The following is a 22,265-nucleotide window of genomic DNA, read 5'->3' on the forward strand; positions in this document are numbered from 1 at the left end:
ATGCCATGACATTACACACACACACACACACACACTGTAACAAGCGAAGAAAACATCACAATAATGTGTTTTGGTGGAAAAGATCGGCTTCGTGCAGCGTCTCCTTCCACGCGACAATTTTAGACCGTTTTTTTTGCCGAAGCCGGAGAACGGAACGAAATCTGAAACGTTTCTGCAAAAAACACCTTTACCATGGTAACATTTTTGGCTAAAACGTTTCAAATTCCATTCTGTTCCAATCTCTCTGCTGGACGCGACGCTCCCAGTTCAGTCTGTGCGTGTTTACTTCAGTCCTACAATGAAGAACGTTAGAAACATTTGCACACAGACAACTAGAAAAGCAATTAAGACTTCCAGTACTTTTCCTGCTGGGTAGTAACTGATTAAATGTAATCTGGATTATGTAATCGGAATCCAAAAATTGAGTACTTGTAACTGGAAACACTGAAATCGAGAAATCGTGAAATACTTTCTGTACAAGAAACACACCTGAGAACTGCATGAAGTCTCATGAGCCATAAAAGAGAAACCTCGGAGCAATAAACATGTCCCACACATTCCTCCTTTAATTTCTCACCCATGTTCTTTCTCTTTTTCTCTCTGCAGTAAGCCTGTAAAACAATTTCACCTCTTTTGTCTGATTGGACCCTTCACAGCTGAAGAAAAAAGATAAATGGAGGGAGGAGAGACAAGTTGTTGAGGGGCTGAAAAGGTTTCTAGACCTCCAGGATGAACACACATCTTGCAGTCGTGCATTAATTCAGACAGAGATACAGGGAGCAACCCTGTGCGCACGGCATTATGGGAAATAACGAATTCAGCTCAGATTGCATTTACTCACTGTTGGTGTTTACCGGTTAATGGTGATTTAATTAGTGCTGCTACTAAAACCTCTAGCTTTCTTAAAGAGTCTTAAAGTTAATTGCGTGTTTGTGATTCAGACATGATTCCTCAAATCATGTGTTGTTGAAGAGATTGCTGTGCTGTGACGCACATTTTCACCTGTTGGACCAGAAAAACGCCCACAGACATGAGCTACATCAAGAGAGCAGAAGATCGCAGAGACGTGAGGGTACAAAACCCAGAATACACTATAAACCTTCATTAAGAAGATATATTGGTGAATGTGTAAAACAGCTACCGGTCCCCACTGACATCCATAGTACAGAAGAAAAAAAACACTATGGAAGTGGATGGGGATCAACATTCTTCAAAATATCTTCTTTTGTGTAGCAGAAGAAAGAAAGTCACAGGTTTGGAACTTTAGGGTCAGTAAATGATGACAGGGTTTTCTTCTTTTGTCTGGACTGACCCTTTAACTTCAGAAAATCCTTCATTTCACAGTAATCTCTCTGAATCACTAGACAGAGACTGAGAGAGAGAATTGTCATCAGCGGTAATAAAATACAGCTTGACCAAAAAGCAAGTGCTGACTGGAAAACCATTTATTAGTTAGTGTTAGTGTGTGTGTGTGTGTGTGTGTAATGGTTTTAGTAATAGGCTGAATTAAGGCTGGATCTGAAGTGGACTGTGTGCTGAGCCTCTTTAGTTCATTGCTTTTTAAATACTCTCATTATGTGTAATAGATAAATGAATCATCTGGAAGTAAACGCTTATTGATTTGGAGGAACTCAAGTACCATTTTCAAAAGCGATTAGGACCATTGACACAGAATATAAACAGTGCGTAAATCAGCTGCACTGTGAACCGTCAGATGTGTGCGGTGGTTTAATCTGGATGTCTTCACTGCTGCTCCATCGTAATGCGTTTAATGCAGCATGCTAATAAAACAGAATATTTAATATGATATATATTATTATTATAATAGTTATTTTATTATATTTCAATATTATTATTTGTATTTACATTTTAATATTTATTTATTATAATTTATTTATATTTTTGTATATTTATAACTAAATAAATGTATGTGTGTGTATACTTATATGTAATAATACTGTATTATAATTATATATATATATATATATATATTGTCACGATCACCAGCTGTAGTGCCCATGAGCTCCACTGGAGGGCACTCCTTACTACTCCTTTGCCATTCAGTCACAGACTACATATCCCATAAACCTTTGCCTGGACTTATTGTTGTGTGATTACTTCCACCTGTGTGTCATTAGCTTGTTAAGTCTGCGTGTGTGTATATAAGGTCTGTGCTTCAGTTGTGGTTTGTCTGTCGTTGGTTCCTGTACGTGTGTTTCTGGTTTACACGCTTTTATTATATTTAAATTCATAAAAGTAATAATTAAATTACACACACACACACACACACACACACACACACACACACACAAACTGGTCATTCAGTATTATGGCAGAACTCACTTCATGAAAAAAAAAAAACTAGCAACTCTAAATAAAAAAGAAAAAATGTAATTGAAAAGCACAAAGCAGAGGATGAAAACAAGAATAGTTCCAAGTCAATTACTATACCTTGGAGTAATTAAATTCATTATTGAAATAGCAATTTTATCCTCAAGAACCAAGTGACATTGAGGAGACGGTGATCATCGCCTCTGACAGAGCTGCAGACTTCACTAGCTGTGATTGTACAACAACAACTGACGCCTAGAGCTTCACACAGCGTGAAAACAACGACAGAGCGAAGGCCTGTGTTAAATGTCACATGACATCTGAGCTCCAGTTTGCCAGGAGGCATCTGAGAGCCTCTGCATTCAGCTGGGACAAGCTTCTGCGCTCGGATCACACCAAAGTTGAGCTTTCTGGCCATTAGATGAAACGGCATGTTTCGCGAAAACAAAATACTGCACATCATCAGAATCACAGCGTCCAACCGTGAAGCATGATGATGGTGGCGGCTTGCCTGGACTTATTGTTGTGTGATTACTTCCACCTGTGTGTCATTAGCTTGTTAAGTCTGTGTGTGTATATAAGGTCTGTGCTTCAGTTGTGGTTTGTCGGTCGTTGGTTCCGGTACGTGTGTTTCTGGTTTACACTCTCGCCTTCTCCGTGTAGAATATGTTCCTGACTCCTCTATGTGGATTGTACCCTGGTTCGTGGATTGGATTATTTGTTTTTTTGTTTAATAAACCCCTGTGCTTGCATTTGGATTCTCGCTCCTCCTTGTCCTGGCTTACATGTTACATATATATAAATACTGAAAATAATAATAATAATTATGTGTTATTATTATAAAATAAAAATTATAAAAAATGTATTATAATAATTAAATTAATATTGTGTGTATATGTATATACACGCTCATAAAATAATAGGTACAATATTATTACATATGTGTATATATAGCACTGTATTTTAATATTGTAATTACTTTATTATATTTAAATTCATAAAAGTAATAATTAAATTACACACACACACACACACACACACACACAAACTGGTCATTCAGTATTATGGCAGAACTCACTTCATGAAAAAAAAAAAACTAGCAACTCTAAATAAAAAAGAAAAAATGTAATTGAAAAGCACAAAGCAGAGGATGAAAACAAGAATAGTTCCAAGTCAATTACTATACCTTGGAGTAATTAAATTCATTATTGAAATAGCAATTTTATCCTCAAGAACCAAGTGACATTGAGGAGACGGTGATCATCGCCTCTGACAGAGCTGCAGACTTCACTAGCTGTGATTGTACAACAACAACTGACGCCTAGAGCTTCACACAGCGTGAAAACAACGACAGAGCGAAGGCCTGTGTTAAATGTCACATGACATCTGAGCTCCAGTTTGCCAGGAGGCATCTGAGAGCCTCTGCATTCAGCTGGGACAAGCTTCTGCGCTCGGATCACACCAAAGTTGAGCTTTCTGGCCATTAGATGAAACGGCATGTTTCGCGAAAACAAAATACTGCACATCATCAGAATCACAGCGTCCAACCGTGAAGCATGATGATGGTGGCGGCGCTCTGCGGGACGTTTGCAGGCGTATGAGGGAAGATGAATTCAGGAAAACGCAAGGAAGACTCAATATAGTCTCCAAGACACCTGGAACCTAGAGAAGAATTGCTTTCCAGCTGGATGCTGAAACATCAAGCCAAATCTATGCAGGAACGGCTTGAAAACAGCGACGTTTGAGTGTCCAATTCAGAGTTCAGACATGGGTCTAGTTCATCTTTTATTAGTGGACTGAACTTGTTCTTCTGAGATGTTCTGCAAAGAAGAATCAGGAAACATCAGTGACCAGATATTCAACGTTTAACGCCAAGGATGCATACACTGGCAATGGGGGGTGAATACTTATGCAGTTTATTGTTTTAGGTCTAATAACTTCACTTTAAAGAATATTTTCCTGTTGATCAGAATGAAAAACAGCAAATTAATTCTCTGTGCTTTATGAGGGAAGATGAATTCAGGAAAACGCAAGGAAGACTCAATATAGTCTCCAAGACACCTGGAACCTAGAGAAGAATTGCTTTCCAGCTGGATGCTGAAACATCAAGCCAAATCTATGCAGGAACGGCTTGAAAACAGCGACGTTTGAGGGTCCAATTCAGAGTTCAGACATGGGTCTAGTTCATCTTTTATTAGTGGACTGAACTTGTTCTTCTGAGATGTTCTGCAAAGAAGAATCAGGAAACATCAGTGACCAGATATTCAACGTTTAACGCCAAGGATGCATACATTGGCAATGGGGGGTGAATACTTATGCAGTTTATTGTTTTAGGTCTAATAACGTCACTTTAAAGAATATTTTCCTGTTGATCAGAATGAAAAACAGCAAATTAATTCTCTGTGCTTCAGTCGATTTAAACCAACAAAACATCCTGTGTGAAATACGACTGAAGCTGCGCTCGATAGCGAAGGGGCCTCTGGGAACACGTTTGGGCCAAATGTACTTTGGTGTGTAGAATGTCAGCACAAAACCACTTGCCTTGTCATTCGTTTCAGCTCAAACACTCCTAAATCCACACGTGCAACAACAACAGCTTATTTACACTGACATTCAGGAATTAATACGTCTAGCAAGGACGCATTAAAGTGACAGTACAGACATTTATAATGTTACAAAAGATTTCTATTTCAAATAAATGCTCTTCTTTTGAACTTTCTGTTCACCAAAGAATCCTGAAAATAAAAACGTATCAATATGAAGCAGTATGACTGTTTTCAACATTGATAATAATCAGAAATGTTTCTTGAGCAGCAAATCAGTATATTATACTGATTTCTGAAGGATCACGTGACACTGAAGACTGGAGTAATGATGCTGAAAATACAGCTTTGATCACAGGAATAAATTACATTTTAACAGATATTCACACAGTAAAAGTTATTTTAAATTGTAAAAATATGTCACATTTTTACTGTATTTTTGATCAAATAAATGCATATAGGTGAGCAGAAGAGTCCCAAAAACATTTTAAAAAATAATAATAATTACCAACCCCAAACTGAGTGCTGCTCACATGTGTCTTCAATGTAGACTAGTGTATAAGATCTGTAAAACATCACGTCTCTATTTCTGTTTCAGTTTATTCACGGCACTTGTAGAGAATCTGGTGGCTCTGCTAATGCAAATGTCCTCTGTGATGATTTCTCATCAAAAAATTCAACACCATTTGATCACGCAGTTATTCTTTAATGGATTTTCTCCATTCATTGAATGTGAGATCACTGATATTGAGTCGCTGCAAAGCCACATCTGGCATATTAAACACTGTATGCTTCCTGTCTGGAAAGGAAGTCCTGCGACATCACTGTCTGATTTACCGACAACTCAAGAGTAAGAGCTTAAAACTAAATATTAGATCTTTGACTAAGTTTAATGAATCATCTATGACTCTGCAAAAGTTAATGCCCATTTGAAGAACAGTTTGACACCCATTAAAAAAAAAAAAAAATTTTTTTGTCACAGAGGTTAAGGTTACGCAGGTCAATGAAATATCTGGCAACATAAGCTGCACTTACTGGATGTCACGAGTGACACCGTAAAAATGTCTGGCAACGTCACCGTTTGGATCATTGCTCTTCAAGCGTCCTCAAGTGGCCTTATTATCACATGACGGGCAACATGAATCAAAGCAGTTATTACTGAGAAGATGAAGGTTAAAATGACGATTTAAATGCAGCTCTATAGTGGCCAAAATGAATAGTGAGTGCTTCCAAATGAAAGAGAAGTCATTTTATTTAATGGGATTTAAAAACAGTAGATTAACAAAGGGTTTGGCTTTTATGATTTTTAAAAAGACCACATCTACATGCACTCATTTGATACATTACGTACGACTTAAGACTGGTTTTGTGGTCCAGGGTCAGATATATCGCTTATAGTGACTTCACAAAAGAGAGTAAAAATGTGATAATACACTGTGATAACACAAATACAATTTCTTTGTGCAGAAAGCATTTTTTTCTGCTCAGATTGCTGATGAGTTTGTGGTTTGTTAACACAAACAACACACTAGATTGAACTCTGTCTGGCAGTTCTGAAATGATCCACATCTGTGAACACCCTTTCACACACCTGTAAACTCTGTGTGATCAGATGGTCAGTCTTCTGCTCGACCTCTGCGGCCACACATCACTCACAGAGCAGAGCATCGGACAGCTGAACGTGTCTGACAGAGATTACACAGACACGGAGAGATTTCCTGCAGCAGAGCCCAAAAACCTCCAAAATATGTTCCCGTGCCATGATGTGGACACACGCCAACATCAACATGCCCCGTTTATGATGAGCATTTACTCTGTGGCAAACCAAACAAGATAAAGGCTGTGTGTGCAAACATGTGCGTGTCTGCAGATGATTTGGTGATCGCAGTGATGTCATCCGTATCCCAGCATTCCACGGCTGCAGATGTTTTCAGTCCAACACCCAAACACACACACACACACACAGACAGGCACACACACACACGCGCACACAATTCGCATGGAATCTCAAAACTAATGTCATATTTCACACCAAAAATCAAAATACACATCAAGAATGTCATGGCTAACTTTGGACAATTATAATCGTTTTGGAATTTAAAAATAAAGCACTTAAAAATAATCTTTTTTTTCTGAGCATGAAGAACATTTTAATGATCTGATGTACATTTTTCCACAGTTCCAGAATAAAATGTTCTTCATGGAACCATAATGTGAATAGAGGAAAGGAATGAATGAATGAACCTCTGAATTGTTGAGGAGATTCCCCCTTTCTATGTAAAGCGCTTTGAGTGCCCAGAAAAGCGCTATATAAATGTAAGGAATTATTATTATTATAATGAATGAATGAACTATAGTATATTAACGGAAAAAAACCCAAGAAAAATAGGAGGGTGTGCAGATGGCTGAGGTTCTCCGGGGTGTTTGCTGGTGTTCATGTGGGCGTCAATCCAGCACTCAGCTGAGAGACATTAAACTACAAGCCCTTCAGTTCTCCACGGAGCCCAAAGGAATGTTGAATAAATAGAATCCATACTCGTCCAAATCTCCCATACAATACACTCAAATGCGCACATATACAAACGCTTCAATCTCTAATATTGAGAGTTTGCATGAAGTTATGCATAAGAGCTCCTGCGATTCCCAGCAGCTGCGTTAATGAACTTCCAGTCATTTTTGGCATCTGTAGTCTCTCACATGTGCTGCAGGTGCATGATTCGCTATTCAAGAGTCGCATAACCAAACATCTGCTATACAAAATGAGGAATACGACTGCAGGAAAACAGGTTAATAATGGGTTAAAGTGATAGACGATAGTGGATCTAATAACAGGCGTACATGAGGCCTTCAGCGGCTCTTGTTCTTCATTGACGTTTCAGCATTTAATTGCACTTACATGCTAATTTCTTCCCAGAATGCCTTCACCGTCAGCAGAGGAAACGCTTACAGAGAGTTTATTTCATTACTCAGATCTCCTGGTTCATTATCTGTGGAGCCATCCTACACCTGAGGAAAGTGAAGTCCCTCTTGTGTTTTGTTCTCTCTGTGTTTTTTTCTATTGATGTGTGTGCAGTCGGGCCTGAAGAATAGGATGTGTTATTGAATTTGGCTCTCTCTCTCTTTCATTCTGCATTTCTGTCTCCTGAGACATCAGCTCAAGCTCAAACTCACACACTGACACAGACGCTCAACAATACCGAGTCAAACTGCTCATTTGTTTACTTTCAATTACATTACCCTCCTCTGAAAGTGTTTCTCTCTAAATTGCATTTAAGGTTTCTATTAACAGAGAGAATAACCAAAGTGCTATTTAAAGGTGTTGAACTTCATGTAAAGATATCGTTTGATCTGATGAGCTAAATATAAAAGATAAATAAGTAGGGCCATATGAATTCAGTTTTCACTTTTTTTTTTCAAATCCATTTTATTAAATGTTGCCAAGTTCACCATTTTCTGCTTGAATTTTTCTAGTTTGTTTTACTTAAATCATATGAATTTATAAAACTTGCAATTTTTTTTTACAACAAAACAAAACTTTTTTGCAACAGAGTTTTACTGTACAATTAAAACCAAGATGAAAAGATCTTGATTGTGTGACATTCCCTAAAAATATTTTAATAAATTGTATTATTGTTACTATTACTGTGATAAGTAAATTTTTATGTACTTACAGCAACATATTCCTGTCAACTGATTTTCGATCCAAAATTTTTCAAATTCTGTGACATTTACATAGCAAATTCCATTTTTGTGACTGGATCCCACACTTTCTGCCTTGTGGAAATCATAGTGCTGGATGTAAAAATAGAGTTTCATGTAGCTCCTTTATTAAAGCAAGAATCCACTGTTTTACCATAGTGTTCTTTACCTTCTTAATCAGGGTAAAACTGCTGTCATGCTCAACCTCACATGGCTTATTGCTTTATTTTAAGATGGAATCAGACTCTTTCCTCTCAGGATTCCACAGCATATGGTATTCAGGAATCCTGACAGGATGGAATGTCTATGGATTCTATAAGTAGAAACACTGGGCATGTAAATCAGTTGGTGACCTGGAGGAACGCGAGGACGTCACAGATCTGTGAGCGGCTTGATCGCTCCCAGCCAGATGGGCTCGAGCACATGTTTGTTTGAGAGAGAGTGTGTGTGCACGGTTTGAGCTCTGTTTGGGGTCAGTTTCATACTTTGTACGCTCTGCTGCAATACTAACACAGAAACCCTACCAATAATTCCATATTCTGAGAAATCCACAGGGACTGAGGGGAAATGATAAAGGACACACAGAATGAAACTCAGGCGGTCAGATCTCCTGAAGTAGTGAAACTCTCATCAATGAGTGTCCAACAATATGATTTCAGTTAACAGATAACATGCTTGAACTCAACATATAGATTTAAAATTAGTGGTAGAAGCTTTTTTTTAATATTTGATAGTTTAGTAAATTGGTGATAAATGACTTCAGAAAGATGGCAGCATCATTATGTTATTTTCACACAGATAGGTAGGTCTACTAATAAAAGCTGTTGACTTTAGCAGTCTTTGTTGCATTATGTGCCAATGGTGACTGTTGAAAAATTGGAAAAAGCGCTTCTTGTGTTTTCTTTCCTTAAGTTTCTGAAGTTTCAAGTCTTAAATAAAGGGTTAGTTCACCCAAAAATGAAAATTAGGCTGTGTTTTACTCACCCCCGAGGCATCCTAGATGACGTTCTTCTTTCAGACGAATCCAGTCGGAGTTATATTAAAAATTGTCCTGGCTATTCCAAGCTCTATCATTGCAGTCAGCAGGTGTTGCATTGCTTCATTCCAAAATAAGTGAAATAAAAAGCGCCCATCCATAAAAAAGTGTCTCACACACGGCTCCGGGGGGTGAACAAAGGCCTTCTGAAGCAAATCGATGCGTTTTTGTAAGAAAAATATCCATATTCAAAATGTAACAATCACTTTAATTTAACTTGCACTCACAGGCGGATGACGTATGAGGTCAGCGTTGCGCATGCACCGCTCAGAAGTGACGAACGCGGAAGCGCAGGGGAGAGAACAAAACAACGGTCACTTATTAGAAGTACAAAACGAGGATTTGTAAAGAAGAATGTCGGAGGATTTCGATATAAGCCAAGAGGAGACTGGTTTTCCTTTGCTAAAGTAAGGAAACTTTGCTTCCTTTGCTCCTGTTAACAGTTGGTTTTCAGGAGACTCACCGGCGCATGCGCAGTGCTGAACTCATACGTCATCCTCCCGGAGCTGCTTCCAGTGTACAACAGTGAGTGCAAGCTAGATTAAAGTGATTATTACGTTTTGAATATGGATATTTTTCTTACAAAAACGCATCGATTTGCTACAGAAGGCCTTTGTTCACCCCCCGGAGCCGTGTGAGACACTTTTTTTTTATGGATGGGCGCTTTTTATTTCACTTATTTTGGACTGAAGCAATGCAACACCTGCTGACTGCAATGATAGAGCTTGGAATAGCCAGGACAATTTTTAATATAACTCCGACTGGATTTGTCTGAAAGAAGAAAGTCATATACACCTAGGATGCCTCAGGGGTGAGTAAAACACATTTTCATGTTTGGGTAAACTAACCCTTTAAAGATATCTTAATATCCTTTTAAATTCTAGTTCTCAATAAACTTGTCTTTTGTAATCTTCATTTTAAGCCCATATAAGGTTCATCTCCAGAGATACAGGGATTGCAGTGTGGCTCCTTGGTATCTGCAGCGTTCAGCTGAGAACTTATTTTCTTTTAAAGAGAAATGTCTGAACAACAGATAATGTTGAAACTAGAAATGTATCTTGTTTCCTTCTATCAAAACAATTAGAACGTATCTGAGTGCCATACATACTTTTTTTTTTTTTTCAAAGTTTGTGAGCCTGCAACTCCATATCTTCATATCCTCATATACACCTAGGATGCCTCAGGGGTGAGTAAAACACATTTTCATTTTTGGGTAAACTAACCCTTTAAAGATATCTTAATATCCTTTTAAATTCTAGTTCTTAATAAACTTGTCTTTTGTAATCTTCATTTTAAGCCCATATAAGGTTCATCTCCAGAGATACAGGGATTGCAGTGTGGCTCCTTGGTATCTGCAGCGTTCAGCTGAGAACTTATTTTCTTTTAAAGAGAAATGTCTGAACAACAGATAATGTTGAAACTAGAAATGTATCTTGTTTCCTTCTATCAAAACAATTCGAACGTATCTGAGTGCCATACATACTTTTTTTTTTTCAAAGTTTGTGAGCCTGCAACTCCATATCTTCATATCCTTTGAAATTCTGGTTCTTAATAAACTTCTTTTGTAATATTCATTTTTAATGCCCTATATGGTTCAGTACCAGAAATATCACAAGCCCAATGAGACCTGATGTCCAAATTGTTGAATTGTATCCATTTTTACTGGTTGAAACCCAAATGTGAAAGTTAATCTTTCCGAAGTCATTTTTACCAGTAATTTTATCATTTTTACCCTGCAATTTAGCTCCAAATCTCAGTAAATATACATCTGTAATATTTAATAGTTTTTTTGGCTTTGGCTTTCATCACTATTTATGTTTGTACTTCTTAAGAAAAAAAATATTAACAAAATCAAAGATTTGAGCCAAGGAAGTTTCTGAAATTTGGCTGGTTTGACACGGATCACCCAGTGTGTGTGTATGTGTGTGTGTGTGTGGACAGACAGAGATATTAAGCTCAATTAACTTCATTACATAGACCAGAACTTTCAGAGCTCATCGCCATGACGACCATTACTATAGTGATGACATGCAAATTAAATGGTTGGAGTTGGTGGGAGGAGCCGTGATACGAGGGCTTGTAAGTTAGTGAACTCTGTGCGTGTGTGTGTGTGTGTGTGTGTGTGTGTGTGAGATGAATGTCAGAGCGTTCACCGTCCAGCGCACAGCTCTTTAATCTGAGCGTCACAGACAGATAGAGGGAAACTAATAGTTTGAGGTAATTCTGTCAGACTCTGCGAACGTTTCTGGCAGGAAGTGACAGATCGATGAGCGTCGGTGTTGGAAACAAAGAGCAGGAGAAACCGGAGGCTTAAGCAGATCTATCATTAATCCGTCACTCATTCTCAAACACTGAGAGAGGCACTAGATGAAGGTCAGAGCTCTTTAACATCAGCGATGTGAGCAGAGAGGAAGACGGATGGAGACTCGCAGCAGTTTTACTGGCTAATTCTGGCAGACGCTGTAAACGTTTTTGGCAGGAACCGGTGGATCGATGGATGTCAGTGTCAGAAACAAAAGAGCAGATGAAACCAGAGTCATTAAATGTGTGTGTGTGTGTGTGTGTGTGTGTGTGTGTGCGTGTGAGATGAAGGTCAGAGCGTTCACCGTCCAGCGCACAGCTCTTTAATCTGAGCGTCACAGACAGATAGAGGGAAACGAATAGTTTGAGGTAATTCTGTCAGACTCTGCAAACGTTTCTGGCAGGAAGTGACAGATCGATGAGCGTCGGTGTTGGAAACAAAGAGCAGGAGAAACCGGAGGCTTAAGCAGATCTATCATTAATCCGTCACTCATTCTCAAACACTGAGAGAGGCACTAGATGAAGGTCAGAGCTCTTTAACATCAGCGATGTGAGCAGAGAGGAAGACGGATGGAGACTCGCAGCAGTTTTACTGGCTAATTCTGGCAGACGCTGTAAACGTTTTTGGCAGGAACCGGTGGATCGATGGATGTCAGTGTCAGAAACAAAAGAGCAGATGAAACCAGAGTCATTAAAGGAACCTGAGCTTCTGATTTACACTTTCAAGCTCCAAAAAGCACCATCAAATCATCCATGCGATATAAGAGAAGGTGTTTAAATGCACATTTAAAGGCAGTGGGAGTCTGGTGAGTGTTAAGCAGTAAATGATCCGGTGCCAGTGATCAGAGTCCATGTGATGAACTTTGATGATTCATTTACAACTCCAGTGAGGAGAGATCCGCTGCGCCAGAAACGTTAGATAATCACTGTCAAAAAATCAATCCAGGGTCGCTATGGGCCAAAAATATCGGAGGAAATAAACATCTCCAATTCTTGATTTAGTGAACGCAGCGCTCAGATGTGTGTCTTCAAACAACCACCAGAGCTTCAGGCTGGTGTTTCCACATGCAACAATTTATTTTTGCCATTACTGCATGCGTCATTCAGAGTTTGGGCGTAATGGCACTACTAACTTTTAACTACTTAGTTCAGTTGTTCATACAGTATTTTAAATTCCTAGTAATGAAAGTTTTTAACTCGTAAAGCAGCAGCGTGACTACATACTGAACAGAGACAATCGCATCTAACAGTCAATCCTCACCGGTTTTGAGGCAGAATTTAAAAAATAATAATTAAGTATTATAAATGCGATATAAAAATATGATATTGATAAATAGCAAAAAAAAAAAAAAAAAAAAAAAAAGAAGACTAGTTAAACTAATTTTACAACTAATAAAGTTGAAATGTTACTTTAATTATATAAACGATATAATCTAACAAAGAAGTATTCTTCTGGCAGTAGAAAACAAATATTAAATTAATTTTATATTGCATTGTTAAATTTACTTAAATATTATAAATACAATAATTAGTATAATAACAAAATTAATTTATAAATTTGATGTAAAAAATTGACGCCTATTTTAAAATGGTACTTTGTTAATTATGTAAACTACAGAAATATATTATGCAAATTATAGAATAATTATTTTAAAAAGACTGACTAAATATTAAGTAGCCTAAATGTAGCTAATTTTGGTTAGTAGTGTCTGAATGCATTTTTAAAGGCTATCAGGTGGAAATACTTTATGTTATGAATAGTTTTAAAGTGCTGATGTGTGTCTTCTGGACTTTATGATGTGTGATAGTGTCTGGCGAAGGACCACAAACCTTAATGTTCCTAATATCTTCACAGTCCATGAGCTGAGCAAAGGAGAACAGCATTGAGCAAACATTGGGTGTTATTTAAAAGACTTCAAACTCAATGAATGGACTGAATCAATCAGATTGATTCTGAGTTGCTGTGAAGAATCAAATGTGCTCGAACTGAGTGTGCCGCTCCTGAGTTCACTCAGCTATTCAACTTCTGTCATCATTTACTCTCCCAAAATCTTCATGACTTTTTTTTTTATTCTGTGAAACACAAAATAAGGCTTTCTGAAGACTTTCTAAACCGCTCTTTTCAAATCAACAGAAACAGCAGTGACCAGAAACCGTCAAGCTCCAAAAAAAGGCAAAAAAGCCCAACAAACGCACCATTAAAGACATTGTTTCTTCATTAAAATTCACACAGAGACTCGTACGCACTATATCCCACGTCTTCTAAGGCCATATAGTGGCTTTGTGTGAGAAACAGACTGTATTTAGGAAAATATTCCCACAGTAACCGGCGAACCTCATTGAAGTGACATGCACATGTTGAGAGCTTGTGTTCGGTGCTCAACCGAGTCTCTGTGTGATGAATGGCTCTGAGAACTAATCAGGATCCTGCGTCATTTATATATGTCACTATACATGACCTAGCAGCCAAAACTAGCGCTAACAAATGTTTTCTTTAAAGTAATAACCGTTTCCCTGAAGAACTGCATTTTCTTTCTCAGGGAAACGGCTGTTTAATCTATTCAGGTGCACTGTTAGACATTTCTGTCATTTTTACAGTTATTTACTGAATATCACCCAGTATAATACTGCAAATTCGCTTTACAGTAAGTAAATGTAATACCCTTTGCATCATGGGAATTTTCGAGACAAATGTTTTCTTTAAAGTAATAACCGTTTCCCTGAAGAACTGCATTTTCTTTCTCAGGGAAACGGCTGTTTAATCTATTCAGGTGCACTGTTAGACATTTCTGTCATTTTTACAGTTATTTACTGAATATCACCCAGTATAATACTGCAAATTCGCTTTACAGTAAGTAAATGTAATACCCTTTGCATCATGGGAATTTTCGAGATGGTCCTCACTGCAGAACCAAAGATCCAGGGGGCGAGGTTGGATCCAGATCCAACTCCTCCCACCTTACATATACCTAAACCTACCCGTCTCCACCCCCTGATCCCTAAACCTACCATCTCCACCCCGTAGATGTGGATCCAACCCCGCCCCTTGGATCTTTGTTCTGCAGTGAGGGGCTTCTGGAATTTTCTGTGACGTCAAACCCCACATATAGTGACTTACTGTATTTTTTAAAATTGCTGTATACTACTGTATTTGCCGTAACGGCCTCTTTGGCACCATTCTATTGAGGCTGCTTTATTTTCCTAATTTCTCACATTTGTGCATCTGAGACTCTCTGCCTGTTCAATTATTCTCTCTGCCCTCGGTGATGAAATCTGAAAAAGGCTCATTAGCATAGATTAATCAGTCCTAAACGAGTCTGTAATGGACTCAAGAAGCTATATTAATGAATAGCAACTTGTGTCTTCCAAGCATGAGCAATCTGCCTGTTGCTATTGCAAGAATCGCCTTCGTTGCATCAGTTTCGATCACACTCCTGATTAATTATTTTATTAATTCAGCATGTGATGATAAGTTTGTATTGAAGTACCACAGTACATGCCATTAAAGACGCTAATGCATAATTTCTTCATAAAGTAGATGTGACTAAATGGGCTTTAAAGTAAAACAATCAGCTAGATGCAAATGCATACATTAAAATAATTTTGTTTTGTTTTGTTTACAAGCAGCTGGAAGGAATTCAGGACTCAAAACAGCATTGAGCAAACATTGGGTGTTATTTAAAAGACTTCAAACTCAATGAATGGACTGAATCAATCAGATTGATTCTGAGTTGCTGTGAAGAATCAAATGTGCTCGAACTGAGTGTGCCGCTCCTGAGTTCACTCAGCTATTCAACTTCTGTCATCATTTACTCTCCCAAAATCTTCATGACTTTTTTTTTTATTCTGTGAAACACAAAATAAGGCTTTCTGAAGACTTTCTAAACCGCTATTTTCAAATCAACAGAAACAGCAGTGACCAGAAACCGTCAAGCTCCAAAAAAAGGCAAAAAAGCCCAACAAACGCACCATTAAAGACATTGTATCTTCATTAAAATTCACACAGAGACTCGTACGCACTATATCCCACGTCTTCTAAGGCCATATAGTGGCTTTGTGTGAGAAACAGACTGTATTTAGGAAAATATTCCCACAGTAACCGGCGAACCTCATTGAAGTGACATGCACATGTTGAGAGCTTGTGTTCGGTGCTCAACCGAGTCTCTGTGTGATGAATGGCTCTGAGAACTAATCAGGATCCTGCGTCATTTATATATGTCACTATACATGACCTAGCAGCCAAAACTAGCGCTAACAAATGTTTTCTTTAAAGTAATAACCGTTTCCCTGCATTTTCGCATTTTCTTTCTCAGGGAAACGGCTGTTTAATCTATTCAGGTGCACTGTTAGACATTTCTGTCATTTTTTTACTGAATAACTGAATATCACCCAGTATAATACTGCAAATTCGCTTTACAGTAAGTAAATGTAATACCCTTTGCATCATGGGAATTTTCGAGATGGTCCTCACTGCAGAACCAAAGATCCAGGGGGCGAGGTTGGATCTAGATCCAACTCCTCCCACCTTACATATATACCCGTCTCCCCGTCTCCACCCCCTGATCCCTAAACCTACCATCTCCACCCCGTAGATGTGGATCCAACCCCGCCCCCTGTTCTGCAGTTCTGCAGTGAGGGGCTTCTGGAATTTTCTGTGACGTCAAACCCCACATATAGTGACTTACTGTATTTTTTAAAATTGCTGTATACTACTGTATTTGCCGTAACGGCCTCTTTGGCACCATTCTATTGAGGCTGCTTTATTTTCCTAATTTCTCACATTTGGATTGACAAGATTTGACTCACACCATATCTTTACTTTTGTCAGTTTATTGAATTACCGAATTAAGATTACTTTTAACGAGCAATGCTTATTTTGTATTAACATTGTAACTAATGTGAAATTTTGTTCAGGTGTTAGTAGTTAATGTTGGCCAGTATGTTAGTATGTTAGCTAGGTTAAACTAGTTTTATGGCTAGCTGCCTTTCTAGTTTTAGAATTTGCTTGTTATAGTTTTTAATGGAATTTATGATTTACTTAATTTTTTATATTTATGTTTTAAAGGCAACTGCAATGAAGCATCAAGAAAGACATGAGCAGGCCAGCCACCCTGACACTGATAATTCATAAGAGAACAACTATGGTTTTGAGAGAGTTGTGTATTCTATATGGGGTTCGCCTTTTAAAAGTGTGCCATTTCTACTTGTTTTTCAGAGAAGACATTTCTGTCACTAACAAAGTGGATGGTGAGCAAAGGTGGTTTCCACGTTTTGGATCAGCACCTGGGTTTTGCAGATGGCTATGCATTCTTTGGCTGCTTATCTTTTTTCCCCATTATGTTTCTGTTGCCTAAAGATTCTTTGTTAGGATAAATCCAGATGATACAACATAATGCACTGCAAAATGTCCTAAGACAGGAGAAATGAAGATGCACTGTTCCAGCATTGGAAGACTGTATTTATAAGTGTTATACATGCAATGTTTTAAATAAATAATTTGATATTTTGTAATTATTGTGTCTGTTTTAATTGAATGCCAGTAGTACCTATGTAGGGTAAAAATAAAATGAATTCTATATAAAAATTATAAAATCTAATGAAATATATTAAAATGAATGAATTACAGTAGTATACTGATGAATTGAATTTACTGTAAAAAGAAAAGTTTGCAACTGTAAACCAAATATAGTTTGCTACTGTAAATCTCAATTACAGTAACTTACTGGCTACAGTGTTACCAGTAAGTTACTGTAAAAACCCTTTGAAATGTCTAACAGTGTGTGTGTGTGTGTGTGTGTGTGTTTCCCCATGAGACGGACCAGTGATTCACAGTCCTACCTGAATGCAAATACACTCTCAATAGGCTTTGAGGGAGATCCGATCAGCCGCACATGTTAACAGGGTTGTGTTTCTAATCATGTATGTGACACGTTTGATGTGAGTGACAGCAGTGAGAGTGACTCTCCCTGACCACCGTACTGAAACACAGACCGCGGGAAATACAGCAGACAGAAGATCCAGCCGGTCAAAGCTTCCTCGCTGCACCTATATCCTACATAAGCAATCTCATTAGTCAATGATTTGGGACACTCTACACTTGCACAAACTTACAATTGATTCAAATAGATTGGTGTTAGAAAATTAGATTGAGTTTATATTGGGTAAAAAAAAAAGAAACTTTAAGTTCACAGTAGTGTGTGTCAATAATCAGCATCCTAGAAATCAGAGATGTTTCTGTCTTTCATTACTTATAACACACACGCACACACACACACACACACACACACACTCTCTCTCTCTCTCTCTCTCTCTCTCTCACAGGAGGAAAAAGCTATTTATTCAGTAATGGTTGTTTCCACTTTTCTATCAAAAGACTAAATTAAATAAGCTAAAGTGAATTTCATATAAAGGTGAACTAGAGAAAACAGCACAAAAATAACTTAATTGACACAATGACACAAACACACACAAACGACTCAGCCTCTTACTTGCAAAATTACAATTCTGTCATTATTTGCTCATTTTCATGTAATTATACTGTTATTGCTTTACATCAGTGTTATATTAACATTATTTATATACTTGTAATATTTTGAATTGCATTATTTATTTTAAATCAATAAATGCATTTTACCTTATTTATTGTATATATTATCATTTATTTTCCATTTTTTTATTATGGTAATTTTGGGCTGATGTCATTTTGAGTTCTTTTTAATGACATATTTATTATAATAAATATTATTATATATTATAATAAATATTATATATTATATATAAAATATAGTAAATATGAAAACATTTATTCATATTTTTAATGACATTATTAAAAACAATTTATATTGTTATAGTTTTAGTCATTTTAGTACTTTAACATATTTATTTGTTTTTTAATCTCATTTTTGAATGTTTCCATTTTTTTCGTGTAATATTATTTATAGTATTTCCTCTTTATTTCAGTTCCCAAAGACACATTTTATTCATTTTAAATTTGAGTAAAATTATTTTTATTATTTTTATTAGATTAATTTTACTTATGACATGAAACAATCAATATCTTTATAAATAAATAAACCCAATATCTTTATAAAATTTCAGATCTTCTGCGGAAGTGAAAATTGTCAGCGAATAGGCGAACGTCTAAATCTTTGTTTCTCACACTGAGCTTAGCTATATATACATACATATATATATATATATATATACAGTGGGTGAGAGAGAGAGAGAGAGAGAGAGAGAATACAATATATTTCCTACAGATAATGGCAGAAACGTATTTCTTCAAATAGATCAGTAAACAAGTCACTTAGTCTTAATACCCTAATCAAGCATGTATATATAGGGTAAAGTACATATGTAAGTGAGGTGTAGTTTCACTGGACTGTTGGGCTGTTTGGTTTATTCTGGGACAAACCCAGAGCAAATAATCGGCTAATGCAGGAATGCTCCTATAACAATCCCAGGAGATTATAATAACAGCACATCTGAGCTCCAGTGCACCTATTACCAAACTGCTGATCATGTTTTCACTGTATCACATTCAAACACTCCAGGAATATAAAGTCAATATGTAACTCTCCACGGTTTGCTTAAAGCTCTGGATGCCTGCTTCTAATTATGCATCAATTTGCTTTACTAAAGTGTCCCTCTCTCACACACACACACACACACACACACACACAGATCCAGCGTGTGCTTTATTCATGGGGAAGAGACGTTTGCAGCCTCTCAAAGCGGAGCATACTCAGGGGAATGACTTCTGCATAAGATAAACACTTAAGCCAACATCTCCTTTAATGACCAGACAAGAGAACATTACCGGCCAGCGAGAAGAAATTATCTTTTGCCTCGCAGACCGTTTACTGAAACTCACTATTTATAGCCATCAATAGACCGTTCATCACCGGACATCATGAACGTCACAGTGACGGAGAGAAGATCGGTTATCAGATGCATCAAAGTAAGCCGGGTCGACAGAAAGCTCTGCTGACCCATACATACCATGTGATTTGAAATGTGTACTATGGTAGAACAATGACATTTGTTGAAAATTGTGTGAAAACGTCAAGAACATGTTTAGGTCATGTACTTAATTTCCCAAAATCAATGCAATTTATAAACCATTTTCATGACACTTAAAGGGGTCATATGATGCGATTTCAAGTTTTCCTTTCTCTTTGGAGTGTTACAAGCTGATTGTGCATAGATAAGATCCCTGAAGTTGCAAAGACTAAAGTCTCAAAACCAAAGAGATATACTTTATCAAAGTTAAGACTCTGCCACGCCCCCCTAAAATGTCTCGTTCTAACACACCCCACATATCTACCTCACTATGTGGAAATATTAGCATAATGCCGCCCAAATGTGCACGCAAAGAAAGAAGGCGTGGTTTCAGTAACCGCAGTTAGTGTTGAAGCAGCATGTCAGGGAGACGCTGTGTGTTTCTAGGAGAAAGCAAAAGCACTTTATTTGGCCTTCCGAAAGTAGATGCATTTAGGAATCTTTAAGATGACTTACAACAGAACAGCAATGCATTTTATGGACGACCGTTTCATGAACCTAGGAGAGGAGGTAATTCTGACTTTGCTATAACAATCTGGCGCTTCTGAATCAGCTACACGGTGTGTGTGTGTGTGTGTGTGTGTGCGCGCGCGCGCGTGTGTGTGAGCGTGAGTGAGAGAGAGAGAGAAAGAGAGAGAGAGATCACAGTGGAGTCAGCTGTCTTAACCGTGGCTTGTGTACTGCACACATACCACTGTGTCTGTCACGCGACTCTGTTCCCCTTTCGGGCTCTGTCTTTACATTTATTTTGAAAGATGAAGCTCGCGATTATGGTAAGGGGCGTTACATTTCCGACGAGTGCTTGCGGTGTTCGGCCAATCACAATGCACTGGGTCAGCTGGCCAATCAGAGCAGACTGCGCTTGTCGGAAGGAGGGACTTTGTAGAAAACGAAGCGTTTGAGAGAGGCGGGGCATAGAGGACCTACAATGATGTACAGTATTTTAAAAAATAATGTGTTTTTTGAACATTAAAGCATGTCAACATATTCTGTTACACCAAATACACAAAATAATGATCTTTAAAAAAAGCATCATATGACCCCTTTTAACATTTTCTTTAAATGTGAAACTTTTTTGGTCATTTTGGAGCTGGACATGTTTCTGTACAAAAAAGTGCAGTTGTTCCCTTAAAAGAGCTATTTTTACCTTAAAATGTTTCATGAAATCACTTTCATTTGTATAATAGAGGGTTAACCTTTACCAATCCCCGAACCCTCCACCCAGTGGAGTTTTATTTTATAATTATTATTATTATTATTATTGGAGTCTTTTTACAAGAAAACACTCAATATTACAGTTTTTCTACATCAAAAATGCACGTTATAATGAAAGTGTTACCGAAATGTTTCATGAAATCACTTTCATTTGTATAATAGAGGGTTAACCTTTACCAATCCCCGAACCCTCCACCCAGTGGAGTTTTATTTTATAATTATTATTATTATTGGAGTCTTTTTACAAGAAAACACTCAATATTACAGTTTTTCTACATCAAAAATGCACGTTATAATGAAAGTGATACCATTTCTTTGCAATTGTTCGGGAAATATAGCCTGCTAGCAAATGTGTGAGTGAAAATTGTTTCTTCACCATTTTTTCCCCCCGTGTAGCCTATGCATCGCACATCATAATTACTGTAGCATATTAAAGGTAGGCATATTACTTGTCAAAATTAATAACGAATACCAAGAATCATTTTTTTTATCTGCTCACCAACCTGCTGGACTTTTTAAAGACTCGCACCTGGATTCAGATTCTGCTGTTTTTCTGTACTGGGAAAAAAAAAATAATATGATAATGGTTGCATGAGGCTCATGCATCTCCCATTACGCTTTCACTGAGAGTTTGATCGCCTTAATACAAAAGTCAAATCCTCATAAAACGCGGGTCAGCTGCGACATAAGATCTATTAAAGTAATTCAAAGTATTCTCTGAATGACCGAACATCATCTAAAACATATTTCTGAGAGAAATGAACTCGCCTCAGGTGGAGCAGGTGTTTGAGCGCGCGCGCAACGGACCACTTTTGGAGACCAATAAACCCCCACATGATTGTCATAAACGCTTTAAATCAGCCCCACTCACCCGAGGAGCGTTCAGCGTGAGCTTCATCCCCCAAACTGCTCATCTTCCTCACGAAATCCAAGACTTCGTTAGTCCACCGCAAACAAACAGACTGAAACTCGGTGACCAGTGAGAGCAGAACGCGTAAAGCCTCAGTACTTTCTCTCGCGCCTCGTGTGCGGCTGAGCGCAGAGCGCGCGCGGAGCAGCTCCGTGACGTCACCGCGGGC

At 37.8% G+C, this 22,265-nt stretch overlaps 1 protein-coding gene across 1 annotated transcript in view; it reads right to left on the minus strand.

The window, feature by feature from the left end:
* The window catches only part of LOC107572112 (glucagon receptor-like), a 36,985-nt gene extending 14,824 nt beyond the window's left edge, over positions 1-22,161 (minus strand). The window contains exon 1 of the mRNA XM_016258527.1: positions 22,058-22,161. The gene's annotated coding sequence lies outside the window, so the exon portion shown is untranslated. The remainder of the gene's footprint in view (positions 1-22,057) is intronic.
* Between the last annotated feature and the right edge of the window lie 104 nt (positions 22,162-22,265).

Source organism: Sinocyclocheilus grahami, unplaced genomic scaffold (genome assembly GCF_001515645.1).
Source record: "Sinocyclocheilus grahami isolate Dianchi unplaced genomic scaffold, SAMN03320097.WGS_v1.1 scaffold1699.1, whole genome shotgun sequence".
In the NCBI taxonomy this organism is placed as follows: Eukaryota; Metazoa; Chordata; class Actinopteri; order Cypriniformes; family Cyprinidae; genus Sinocyclocheilus; species Sinocyclocheilus grahami.